At 42.5% G+C, this 13,624-nt stretch overlaps 1 long non-coding RNA gene across 8 annotated transcripts in view; it reads right to left on the reverse strand.

Moving 5' to 3' along the window:
* The window catches only part of LOC122238790, a 111,915-nt gene extending 102,769 nt beyond the window's left edge, over positions 1 to 9,146 (reverse strand). For 3 of the 8 annotated variants that reach the window (XR_006217971.1, XR_006217970.1, XR_006217966.1), the window contains exon 1: positions 8,881 to 9,144. This is a non-coding gene — a long non-coding RNA (uncharacterized LOC122238790). Of the gene's footprint in view, positions 1 to 8,880 lie in introns of all 8 variants that reach the window. The other 5 variants (XR_006217964.1, XR_006217965.1, XR_006217968.1 and 2 more) reach the window with 4 other exon arrangements.
* Positions 9,147 to 13,624: the final 4,478 nt, after the last annotated feature.

The raw sequence follows: 13,624 nt of genomic DNA on the forward strand, positions 1-13,624 counted from the left end.
TGAAAGCAAAGAATGGGGATGCTTACCCAGCATTTTCTGAGAAATGAGTGTAAATTGCAGGAAACAGTGTGTAAATTAAAGGAACTGCCTAATATAATTAGCCACACAGGAAATGTAATGGGTCTGGAAAACAAAAGTGTAATTTATGAGGAAATATCAATTGGAATAATGTAAATAATGGGTCTTTCACTGCGGTTCCTATTGCTTGTGGAACTAAGGTAGTCATTAGGCAAGGAAGCGCTTATCAAATTCTAAAAAGGTTCTCTAAAGCTATGACTTTAGAATGTCATATTACCTTCAAGAAAGATCCTTAATTAATGGTGGGGCTGTTGTAAGATGTATAATGGGCCCGGCTGAGTTTCCCCATTCTTCCCACTGTGCTGACCACACCCATAAAATATGGCCTAGCTCTTGGCCAGGATCTTTGGGAAAGCTTTTTGTAGTGGGCCTTTCATTTGATGGTGAACCGCTCCACTTTTGGCTCACATTTCTTACAAGATTTTCCTCTGAGGTGGGCAGACACCGACAACACTGACTCTTTTAATATCATCCACCTGAATTACAATTATTACTGGGGTTCTCGATGCCTCTCCATGAATCAGTTTAGCCTCTAGGAAAAAAAGTAGATACTAAGTTCAGTGGCTCACTGCATAAATGGAAACATAGCCCAAACCTCTAAATAATGATCAAGCACGCGGTGCCTGGGTGGCTCAGTCAGTTGAGTGACCGACTTTGACTCGGGTCATGATCTCATGGTTCGGGGGTTCGAGCACTACCTGGGGCTTTGCGCTGATAGCATGGAGCCTGCTTCAGAGTCATTCTCTTCCCCTCTCTTTCTCTCTTTTTCTCTCTCTCTCAAAAATGAATACACTCTTTCTTTTAATTTAAATAATAGTCAACCATATAAGCTTTAACTGAAGCTCATGCAACAAAGACCTTTTCTAGGTAAAAAAACAAAATGTAACTTGCATATTTTTAGTGTATTTTTCCCCGTTGTTACCCTGATTGCCATAATTCTACCTTTATAGTAGAGCGACTGGCTGCCATAACCCAGAAAACAATGGTGATGAAATGCAAGGCCTCTCAATATCGGTACCTCTGAAGTTCTTTATGTCTTTGATTCCAAATGACAGGGAATTGGACAAATCATGAAATACAGCAGGAGACAACATGAGCAATAGGTGTATCTTACACCTCTACTTCTGTTCCATCTGTTGGCCCTTGGACTAATAAATCTGCTAATTCATACAGCGATAGCCACTGCCTGACCCTCCTGCATTCTGTTACTCTTGTGTCTGCCTGCGGTGGAGATCTCAGTCCTCACACTCCCAGACTTGTGAGGTGCCTGCCTCCAGGGGCCTCTCCCACCATGGCTCCAGCCCACCAGCCCACTCTCCTCTGGTAGGACAAGTGTCTGCAGAGGACATCTCCTGCTCCATATGGGGCTTTCCTCTCTGCTCCCACCTCCACAGGGCAGCCTGAAGGGCTCAGGAAGAATAATTCTGCCTCTTCCAATGCCATCACTCTAAACTCCTAAAACAAGCACTGATTCGTTCTGAACAACTCAAAAAAAGACAATGGAAAAGTACATTCTAGAACGTTTTTCTATTCTTCAGCCAACAAATGGTCAAAGGTTAGAAATTCAGTTCACCAGAACTTTCTAGTCTCATCCATGGGTCTTTTATGACCCTGTTAAGGAGGGGTGATGGGCTTCTTGGTATTAACAGTGGCTCTAAAGGTAGAGGTAGTGACATTTATTTCTACACAAAGAAAGAAAAAAAAATAGCCTCTTCCTTATTCTTATTTCTGGCCATCACAGATATCCTTCTTTATAATTACTTGGGCTATTGCTATTGTAGCCATCATTTTCACTATTTACTATTATGGGTATTTAGAGGCTCATAAAAATGTGAGCTTCCTCAATGCTTAAACAGCACGAGAGATAAATCAGAGGCACAGAGCATTGGCTGACACTGGATGAAACCTGACTGGGAACAGCTGGATTGCTCTCTTGACTAAATATTTACAAAAGGCATGATTATATCACTGAGCGACACTGTGCGAATATAACAATTTATCAATCATCTTGTTTAACAGCAATCCCCACAGGAAGGGCTACATTCCCACTTAACAATAAGAATCTACTGGATGCTAATTAATTTACTTCTTTTCACTTAAGGTTATTTCAGACACGTATGCCCTTGTGCTTTTATAACAGCACATTTTACACGGAGACCAAGTAAATGTTGTATAGGCCAAAAAAAATAATAAAAGGGAGGGTCAATGTTAACTCTAAATCTTGGCTCACAGTCCATCTTCTGGGGTTAGAATAGAGAAACGTGGACATGTTAAGGCGTATTCTAGGGATCCGGCTGCAGATGTTACTGCTAATTCTAGAGAATATGAGAAAAATGAAAGGACAAAGGCTGGTTTCCTCTTGAATTTGAATAAGGAAATGTTAACCAGTTGTTGCTTACCACACAAGCGGTCATGGGGAGGCAGGCCCATCGTTACCATTCAGAGCACAATTCTGTCCAGTGACAAGCATTAGTAGAAGGAAGAAGAGCATGGTTCCTGTCCTTGGGTGCCCTTCAGCCTCAGGGGAACAACTGGTGGGCTCAGCCCAATTTGTATAATATCACACGGAACACAGATGTAAAGTCCTGCGAAACCAGTTAGTAGAGGAATTCTGGGAGGATGGCTGTGGTGTCAATGGCACAGTTTTGGACCTTCCAGAATTGTGACGTAAAACAGAGCATGTAGATGGCACAACTGAAACACATGGACCACATCTGTGACAAAAGTAGGCAACAAGATTTCTTTACAAGTCCCAAAATATAAGTGGATATTGCTAAAGTACTTAATGCCCCAATACCTGAGCGTTACTGGCAACTGCGAGGTAGAATCCAAGGGAAGGATTTAGAGCAAGCCTGTGAGCAGGAGAAGAAAAACAAAACAAAACAAAAATGAAAACAAAAACGAAAGTGAAAACAAAAATAACCGACAGGTGTATCCGGGAAAGTGTGGTGGACAAATATGAGAAGAGCAGCTGAATCTGTGACTAGAAGGTTGAAGATTCTCCAGCCATCTGGTCCCTCTGAACCCTCCAAACTGACTAGCAAACTAACAAAGTCTCCTTCCAGGAAGGGGCCCCATGAGGAGACAGTCAGGAATGTAACCAAAACTGAGCAGGATAGGGATGATAGAGGCAAAGAAAAGATAAGATACAGAGAAAAGTGGGACAGAGATGAAGGGAAGAGAATTGTGAAATCTCAGGAAGCAAGCTGTCACTGTGTTTTTAACATTATATAAAAACACCATAAGAGGGAGCTCCACAAAGTAAGCAAAACTCTATGAACTCAGCCTCCATCTAAAAATTCAAGAGAACTAAATTCGCATTAAAATGAGGAATAAAAAATATATATAGGTCAATTCCCATACAAAGTGACTATCAAAAAATAAAATATGTATCAGAACATCACTACAAACAACAAAAACATCCCAGAAAGACATATTAAACACACACACACACACACACACACACACACACACACACACACACAACCTTGCAATATACTCTTTCAAAACAAACTAAAGGCTTTAAGAAAATGATATGAGACAGGAAAGAGCAACGAATTAGAATTAGAAAAACTCAAAAATGTGGGGACAAAACTTAAGAAAAACTTACACATAAAATAATCACTAGAAGACTAAATTATAAGGAACACAAGAGCAAATAAAGGTAATAACATAGTGACTTCAGACAGTAAAAAGGAAGGAATTTAAAAAAATAAATTTGTAAAAAGATTTTAATAGGATCAAGAGAAAATGACAAATATTGGAGATAAGCAAAGAAAATCTAACATATCGATATAGTAGTCCCTGAAAAAGAAAACTGAATCAAGGGAGCAGAACAAATCATAAAAATTATAACTAAAAAAAAAAACAAAAACAAAAACAAGAAAAGCAAAACTTTTCTCAAATTAAAAGAAAAAAAGTGTCAGACCACATATTGAAAGCGCTCTTTGAATTCTTGTATCCTTGAGACTACCCCAGAATGATCAACACCAACATGTATTCTAAAAAAAATACTGGACTTTAAAGAAAAAAGAAAAAAAATCATTTGGACATTGGATAAAAAGAACTTGTGATTTATAAAAGAATGAAAGTGGGTTTTCAGTAGACTATTAAATACCAACTCTTGTTCCAAAAGAAAATAAGGAAATATATTTCAGATACTCAGGGAAAGAAAATATGAGCTCAAAATTTTATACCCAGCACACCTGGCCTTCAGGTAAAAAGTGCTCAAACTCTTGTTAACATGCAAAACTCAGAGAGCTTTGTTTCCATGAACCTATCCTAAGGAATCCATTATTTCTAATGAATTCAGACAGACAAAATGACTAGAAGGGCATCAACAAAAAGAATTGTGATGAGTATTAAATACATAGTTAACTGTAGAACTAAGGCTAAAAAAAATAAAAGGGAGAGATTATAATATGTAATAGCTAAATGATATGGTAGTATGGATATAGCACAGTCATTTTTAAAATGGGAGAGGAGTGAAGATAGCATATTTCCTATAAACTGGAAGAAATTTATAAGTCTCTGCATTCAGAGACCTGCGAAAACTCAGGATTGATTCCTTTGAAAAATTATAGGTGCTCTTCCATTCTTTCATTAGGAAGAATACAATGTCTGCCTGCTTTTTTTGTTCTTTTTAATAAAAACTTTATTTAATATTTCTACTGGGGCACCTGGGTGACTCAGTCAGTTAAGCATCCATCTTCAACTCAGGTCATGATCTCGTGGCTTATGAGTTCCAGCCCTGTGTTGGCCTTTGTGCTGACAGCTCAGAGCCTGGAGCCTGCTTCAGATTCTGTCTCTGTCTCTCTCTGCCCCTCTCCCACCTGTGTTCTGTCCCTCTCTCTCAAAAATAAATAAACATTAAGAAAATACTTTACCTACTTTTAATAATTTTACTTATTTTTATTAATCAAAATTGGTGATATACTGGGGTGCCTGGGTGGCTCAGTCGGTTAGCATCTGACTTAAGCCCAGGTCATGATTTCATAGCTCATGAGTTCGAGGCCTGTGTCAGGCTCTGTGCTGACAGCTCAGAGCCTGGAGCCCGCTTTGAGTTCTGTGTCCCTGTCTCTCTCTGCCCCTTCCCTGCTTGTGCTCTCTCTCTCTCTCTCTCTCTCTCTCTCTCTCTCAAAAATGAATAAACGTTTAAAAAAAATTTTAATTAAAAAAAAATTGGTGACATACTATTAGCATTGTTACTCCTATACTTTGTGTGTGGGTGATATGAGATTAAGCAAACAAGTAATTATGGGATCTTCTAATTCCCTCATTCTGTGTCCTTCTTGACATAAAAGAAAGAAGATACAGATACAATGTACATCCTGCTTAGGTAAAAATCCCATAGTACTAAATTTGAATTGGAGGTATCAGTGGTATTTTATTTTTAATCATGAGGTATTTTATTTTTAAATATGCATACGCTTGTGTTTATTTCCTAGATCTATCCACTGGAAAAGCCTAGGGAAAAAATGAGCAATCCAGTAACAATGAGTATTGTGGGTTCCTAGATGGCAGCCTTGAAATGTCATTTCCCATCATTTAAAAAGTGGAAGGGGAGGGGTGCCTGAAACCAATGTAATATCATCAGTCCACTATACTTCAGTTAGAAAAAAACATTAAAAAATAAAATAAAAATGAAAAGATGGGGGGAGGGCTTCTTGGGGCAGTGGGTGGGACAAGAAATGTAAGGATAAGAAGATAAGTCTAGTATATCCTAACATACCAGATATCAAGAATACATTCAAGGCCTGTTTGAGCTTTAGTAAGAATTAGAATTGCAATGGATTGAAATTTAACATACATATTTAAATCCACACTATTAGAATAATTTTTTAAGTGGTCACTTTCTGAAGATGGCAGAGAACCAATGCATAATCTCAAAAACTGGGTAAATAAAAGGACAAAATCAAGAACTTATACTGTCTTCTCTGTCTGAATGATACCTCTGGGTAACCAATAGCAGTTGGGATGGGGGGAGTTATGCTATAAAATTATTCCAGCTAATATATAAAAATAAAATGGTAGAATTAGAACACCACCATTCGGCAAGCACTATAAATTAATGGATCTAGGCATTGAAGATGAGCAGTTGCTAACATCAAAAAAAAGTGAAAAGCGGGCATTGTGTTCCTCCTGATGAAAATCACAAGGTCACCAATAGTCTTGTCGAAGAGAGCAAACCAGAGTCTCAACCAGCCTCCGTATTCAGCTGCCAATGTGCAGAGAACACACAGGATAGAAACACATATCAAAACGTCCCATGCATCTACAAGCACCAAACCTTAACTCTGGGAAATTCAAATGGCCAAGTTCCTTAACATATAAGTTTTAAAGAAAATAAAGGGATATAGGGCAATCTATAATTACAAAATTAAAAATATATATGTCAAATAAATGCTGTCTCGGATGCATAGTTGAATGGCAAAACCATTTTAAAATGCAAGGAAATGACTACTGTAAAGAAGTCAGGGTAGGGGCGCCTGTGTGGCTCAGTCCGTTGAGCCTCTGACTCTTGATTTCAGCTCAGGTCACGATCTCATGGTTTGCGAGATCAGGCTCCACATCAGGCTCTGCACCAACAGCACGGAGCCTGCTTGAGATTCTCTCTCTCCCTCTCTCTCTCTCTCTCCCAAAATAAAATAAACATTAAAAAAAAATAAGAAGAAGCAGAAAAAGTCAGGGTAGTGGCTGCCTTGGGAGGGAGTGGACAGTGACAGAGATAAGGCACATAAAGGCCCCTCGGGTGTCTGGCAAAGTTCTATTTCTTGACTTGCAAGGCATTTACAAGGGTGTTTGTTCACTTCATAAAATTCCACTAGGCTACATATTTGTTGTATGTGGTTTTCTCTATCTGTGTTCTGTTTTGCAATGACCAAGGTTAAAAGACAACCATAATCCCAGAAAAAAGGGTATAAACACTATTATTATGTAAAGAATGTGAGCCTTTGAATCAGACAGGTCTAGATGTAGGTCCTACTTTGCCACAAATAAAACTGTGGGATCTCTGACCTCTCTGAACCTCAATTTCTGCTTTCAAAAGATAACGACAGAACCTAAAAGTTCCAGCTATCTACTAAGTATTCAATAAATACTAGTTTTATCATTTTTTTCTCTTTCCTCTCTCTCCCTCCTTGTTGAGTGTCTGTTGGAATAATCAGCAGGGCTGAAACCATGTAGGATTAGTCAGTGAAAACTTCAGGAGGATCCGTGGAGGAATCCAGAGCGGAATTTTTTTTTTCCAGTGAAAGAGATGGGATATCCACCAGAGAACGCGAGCGGTAATCCAGGCGGGAGGGGAGGGAATACAGAAAAGGGCAGTTGGGTTATACGAAAGGGAAGTCAGAAAGGAGGTTTGCCTGATGAGGTGACAAGAATGGAGGTCACCCACGTAACTACCCACAGAGGACGGGCGGTAACAGATGAGTGAAGCAGACTCCTTGCCGATAAAAGCAGCACAGGGTCAGCAAGAAATCGCAACTGACCTTCAGACTCAGCCTGAAACAAGAGGGCGTGGGTGGGTGCTGTACACGGAATGCTGGTACCTCCCCCCAAATTCGTATGTTGAAACCCTAACCCCTCTTCATGTGATGGTATTAGGGGGTGGGACCTTTGGGAGGTGGTCAGGGTTGGATGGTTCACGAGGGTGGAGCCCCTATGATTGGGATTAGCGCCCTTCTCGGAATCACAGAGAGCTTACTTCCTCTCTGCTCTTTTCCAGGTGAGGCTACAACAGGAAGTCAGGGGTCTGCAACCCGCAAGTGGGCTCTCACCAGACCCTGACCACGCTGGCTCCCTGGTCTCAGATTTCCAGCCCCCAGAACGGCGATAAGTAAGTTTCTGTTGTTGATAAGCCACGTATTTTGTTTCAGCAGCCAGAACTAAGACAGTGGGGATTTTAAGACTTTCTAAACTCAGGTTTAAGCATGGTTTCTTTTTTTTTAATTTTTTTTAACAGTTATTTATTTTTGAGACAGGGAGAGACAGAGCATGAACAGGGGAGGGTCAAAGAGAGGGAGACACAGAATATGAAGCAGGCTCCAGGCTCTGAGCTGTCAGCACAGAGCCCGACGCGGGGCTAGAACTCACGGACCGCGAGATCATGACCTGAGCCGAAGTCGGCCGCCTAACCGACTGAGCCACCCAGGCGCCCCAAGCATGGTTTCTTAAAAGCTTGTGGACTACCAGAATATATACTCTGTAAGTACATTAGTCCTTCGAAGCTAGGGAAAACAGCAAGACACGCCCACATTAGAACCGTGTTGTATACCCCGAGATCACTCTTGACGCTGAGGTCTTCTTTCACAGAGCATTGGCACGTTAAGGAGAAGCCTGTACACCCACAGCCAACCAACCACAGGAGAGATATAGCATAAATATACCAAGATCCTAAAACCCCCAAACTACAAGTGGCAATGTTTACTGGAAAATAAATATGGGTCCATGCAGCAATACTTGGTCACGTTTACACTACTGCGGGCCTAATGAATGCTTTTCTTCACTGGGCTTTCTCTTCAGAAGTTTATTTATTTCCTCTAACACCCATCCAGGTGATTCCTATATCCTATGAATAATCAACACATAAGCTTGTACTTAGAGTGAGAATAAAGGAACTGACATGGAAAGGTGGCCTGTTAGATACCAGTGGTGAGACAAAATCCAACCCAAGTGATGCGACAACTGGAAAAAAGTCAGATCTGTCCAATTAACTCAACTAGTTATACATAATGCTAACACCGCACTCCACATAGCTCTCACGGTGCATCAGGCACTGTGCTAAGTACTTCCTTGCATTACCTCCTTCACGCACACTTCTCTGAGGTACAAACGATTATAAGCCAGAGGAGAACTGAATTCAGAGGTTGTGTAGCTTGGCCGAGATCATGCCATTAGATTCCAACCTATGTCCTCTGTGACCAAAGCCCGATTCTCTGTACTCTCTCACGTAGCTGTCGAGGAAACCTGCATCGTGTTAACTCAGGTTGTTGTTCTGGTTCTCCTTCTATTGTTCTCAGGTTCTGTTCTGGAACTTTGCTTCCAAGAGTTCTGGGTTAAAGGGTGCCATCTGGATGTTCTTACGGCAGAAGCATCTGAATCTGAGGGGACCCAACGAACCACCCTAAATCCGGCTGAGACCCTGGGACATCCTCCAGGCCACCGCCTGTACCACTAACCACAGGGAGGGAAGGAGCACAGAGAAGCTGTGACCAGAGCTGGGAGCTGGGCACAAACCCCATCCAGCTATAGCACATACTAGCTATGATACGGACAAGTGGCTTCACCTCCCTGATTCTGTCTCCTTATGGGTAAAATAGGAGTCTGAAATATCTCACCGCACAATGGTCTTTGGGGAGATTGAATGAGATGATGCGCGTGCGACAGCCTACAAACGCTCAGAGTTCATCTTCCCCCATCCTACGTCCCCACCAGCATGTACTTCACCCTCATGTACACACGACGTCCGGCCCCCACTGGCGTGTTGTCTGAGCGTGAGGTCACCGTGATGTTTTGTTTGGTTGTGCTCCTTGTGAAGCATCCACGTGTCGCCCCAGGTGGAACATATCTGAGAATACGTGTCCCCACAGCATTTTCAAAAGTGGCCCAAAATGGCCAGCAGAATCCATCCTGGAAAGATTCTCACTCCCCAAATAAGTCCCAGGCATAAGAAGACACAGACTGTTACAGACAGACTTCTGCAAATGCCGTCTGGAGAGTGTGCCTTTGAACAAGAAAACCGAGCTAATTCAAAAAGGGTCTCCTGCCTCCTACAATAGAACGGAAAAGAGAAACCTCGGCCACTCAGACATTTCTCTTGGCTTCCTTCCTGCCTGGGCTGGGGGAAAGAGGCATTCAGGAGAGCCAAGCATTTCTTTGTTCTGTGCGGGGCCCCCAGCTGAGGAGAAGCCACATGTGAGGCTGAGAAGGGGCATAAACCACCCGGTCCTGGGTCCTGCCCAGGGTGTGCCTGGCACACAGACCCGGTGATTGGCCAACACCCACCTCTCAAAGACCACGCGTTCTCGAACGGAGTTTGACCATCTCAGGGAAAGAAAGGGGGACGTTAAGTGCTGTTTCAGGTGTCTGCTCTTCTACTAAAAGCCTTTGCAGGAGGTTATTAACTTCAAAGGAAAACTCCATTTATCCTCACTCCTTTCCCCTTGAACCTCAGACAGGCCCACACTGGAACTGTCTACGTCACGGAGAGCCCCTGGAGGGCGGCCAAGGCCCCGGCTCCCACCCCCCGGTGCCAACTGACTTTCAAACCCATCCTAGAAACAGAAAGGGGTTTTCCCCCCCCGAGGCATATGAGTTCTCTGGATAAAAATACAATTATTTCTCATCTTCTTATAGGTAAAGATCTAGAGCAAAAGAAACAGAAGTTAATAAACTATTCTAATATTTTAGCTTCTCGGGTCTTTAAATGACAAAACTCCAACTTGGTGACAAGATTCTGAACCCCGATAAAACTTCCTCTCAAACTCTTAGTGCTTATAACCAATAAAGGATATTTTTTAAACAGTTAAACGATAATGCGTTACAATTCCTAACCTGATTTCACTGAGGAAAGGGTATATGTTCATCATTTCCCTGTCTCTCTATTTGTGTGTGTGCATAAATTTAAAGGATGTTCCTTAAAAATAACAGATCTATCACAGTACTGGTTTGGAGTCTCTTTTCCCTTTAAAGGGCTGTTCAGTCTTGGCCGATCCCGATTTCACTTCGAAGCAACGTGATGCCAGAGTGTCTGTCTCGTCCCTCCTAACTCCTCAGCAGCTGTGACCTAGATCCACCGATCTCTCTCTCCCTCTTTCCCTCTCTCCTCCCTCCCCCCTCCCCCTTCCCTCTCCCCATCTCCCCATTTTCACCTATTCCCAAATCTCCCCCAGATGTTCTTGAACTTAACTGTTTCTCATAGACAACACCTCAGAACAGCCTTGGCTGCATTGCTAATGCTCTGCCACCTTCCCCAAAGCCGGTTTGGGACTCACTCCCCACAAGGCGGTCACTAGGTGGTACCAGTCCCATTGTTCCACGGAGCTGGCAGAAAGCCAGTGGGCTACGTCCCAGGGCTCACGTCCTTATAGGCCCTTCTGAAGAATGTGGATTTTAGAGGGTGGTGGTGTGGGGCATGTTGCACCTTACAGAGGTCCCAAAGAATCGGCCGAGAGATAAACCCGGGAAGGGTGCCACTGTGACAAGGCTGAGGGCTCGAGGAGTCCCGCCAGGGGGGTGAGTCCTCTGACCCCGGTGGCTGTGCCACTGGAGAGAAGGAGCCCGACCCCAGTTCCCTCAAGAGTCCCTCTGTTGCCCTCCCAGGACTTCCTGGTGTGTGTGGAAGGAAGTGCATCCCAGACCCTGGAGGTCCTGCCCCCCGTGGGGCTTTCCTGAACCACCCCTGTGCTCTTCCCCGGCAGGATGCTGTGCACCTGCTGGCCGCACACAGGTGCTTTGGGCATTTTTTTGTATCTACATCTCCCTCTCCAACCCGGACACGCCATCCTGCCACCTTCCCATTACCAGCATCTTTTCCAGTTATGCCAAAAGGAAAGGATACTTCGAAGCCTGCATGGCCGGGAATGGTCAGCTTCCACGCGCAAGCCCCTCGGAAGAGCCCTGGCGTGTCCCATGTACACCGTTAGACATCTCTGGGACTCCAGCCGCGGAGGCCACTTGTACAGATTCTTCAAAACAAGCCAACAAGATGCTGAGTTACAGCGAAAGCCACCCCATCTCTCTGCTCCTTGACATCGCTACACTATATATATTAATGAAGTGTGTCCGATTGAAAATTCAAAACCAAATATATTCGCTAACAGTCTAAAAATAGATTCTTCCCTCCATGATTTTAAAGCCTTTAGGCTCTCTTGCCAGTGCTGATTATCTTGGTTTTGCTACAACCAAGATATAAACATGAGATATAAAAACAAGAAAAATAATCTTTTAAGGTTAATAGCTTTGAACAATTAGTATAAATAATCACACTTTGATATTTTCTGCAATATTAATTTTGAAACTGAGCATACTATTTTGCTGAGCCAGACACGAAGCTGACTAGGAATTACTTTTCATCCTCATTTCGTCCAAGGAATTGAATCTGTAACATTAATCGTGTTACTTACTGTCAGACCAACTGTCTGACTTAGGTCGGCACAGACCTGTCAACGGTCTCCTCTACATAAAACCAAGGAGCCCAGTTATGTCTTGCCATCTGACCAATAGCCTGCCCTCCCTTAAACTCCAAATATGCAGAAGATACCCAACAAGCATTTCTTAGGCACGTGAGTAACATAGAACAATGTTTTAGGTACTTTAAGGAACAATGCCACCCTGATGTTTTTAGCCCCAGAGCCTAACACAGTGCCTGGCCCATAGTAGGAGTTTAATACTTAACTGTGAATGTCCAATTAGACATAGGCAGCATCTACACGGACAAGTACTCGGGACATTCAGTCACTCCCGCTCCCCTCAGCTGGGCTAACGCGGTGCCAGAGACAGGACTTTCCTTTCCAGTTTCCTCTAGGGCCAGTATGAAGCAAATGGATTCAAGTGTTGATCTTGTTCATGGAACCACGACTAAAACCCCCTTCCGAGGACCAAAGCCCAGTATTCTGCGGTTGTGGGAGCCACTTTGAGGAATCGTCTCCAACGCCTGAAGATAGGTGATGCCCCTTGGCAAAGCTGAGATGGGGGGAATTGAGGGACCACCCTGCATCCTGGAGAGAGAGGACCCGGGCAGTTAAGCACCCCAGTGTCCGCGGGAGCCAGCTGAAGCCTGACAAGTTGTAGAGACAGTGAAAGCAGTTCTCATATGTTCTAAATGCGGTGATAACAAGACTTAACACTTAGACAACCGTCCTTACTTGGCTGAAGAAATGACTCAGGGCTGCCGAGCCGACTCCAATCCAAAAGTGAATCTACTAGAAAGAAACTTTCTCAATTCTGTGTTTTCTTTAAAAGTTTGAGGCTTCTTTTATAGTTCACTAATTTTAATTGAAGTCATAATTATTTGGTTTTGATCCCACTGGCAGCTAGAATAAAAAAAGTAATTTCTAAGACTAAAATGAGGGAAAAAATTCTTTTGAGGTAACCTACTATAATCCTTTTTATTTTGGAGATATAAATGTAATCTCAGTCAGTAGCGCGAAAAATAATGTTTCTAAATTCCAATACACTAACAACATATTCATGTTAAATAATTGAAGTATTATAGTTTAGTTATTATTATAGACACTTTAATCTATTCCACATTTGGTCTCTCAACCACCCATATTTTAGCCCTATAGTCCCTGTTTTCTGTAGAGTGACGTAAATAATGAAGGAATGAAATCCTTAATGCATTTTTAATGCAGTATAACCATTTTCTGTAATTGGATTAGGATTACAACTCTCAAACTACTGCTAACACGTGAGGTACAAGTCAAATTAAAAAGAAAAAGAGGGAAAAGGATGAGGAAGGACACCTTTACTGGTGAGAAATATCGTTTACAAAGTGGCTTTTGCACAGGAAAAAAAAGGTGGTATTATTTTCAAACCTAAAAAG

Source organism: Panthera tigris, chromosome B2 (assembly GCF_018350195.1).
Source record: "Panthera tigris isolate Pti1 chromosome B2, P.tigris_Pti1_mat1.1, whole genome shotgun sequence".
NCBI lineage: Eukaryota > Metazoa > Chordata > Mammalia > Carnivora > Felidae > Panthera > Panthera tigris.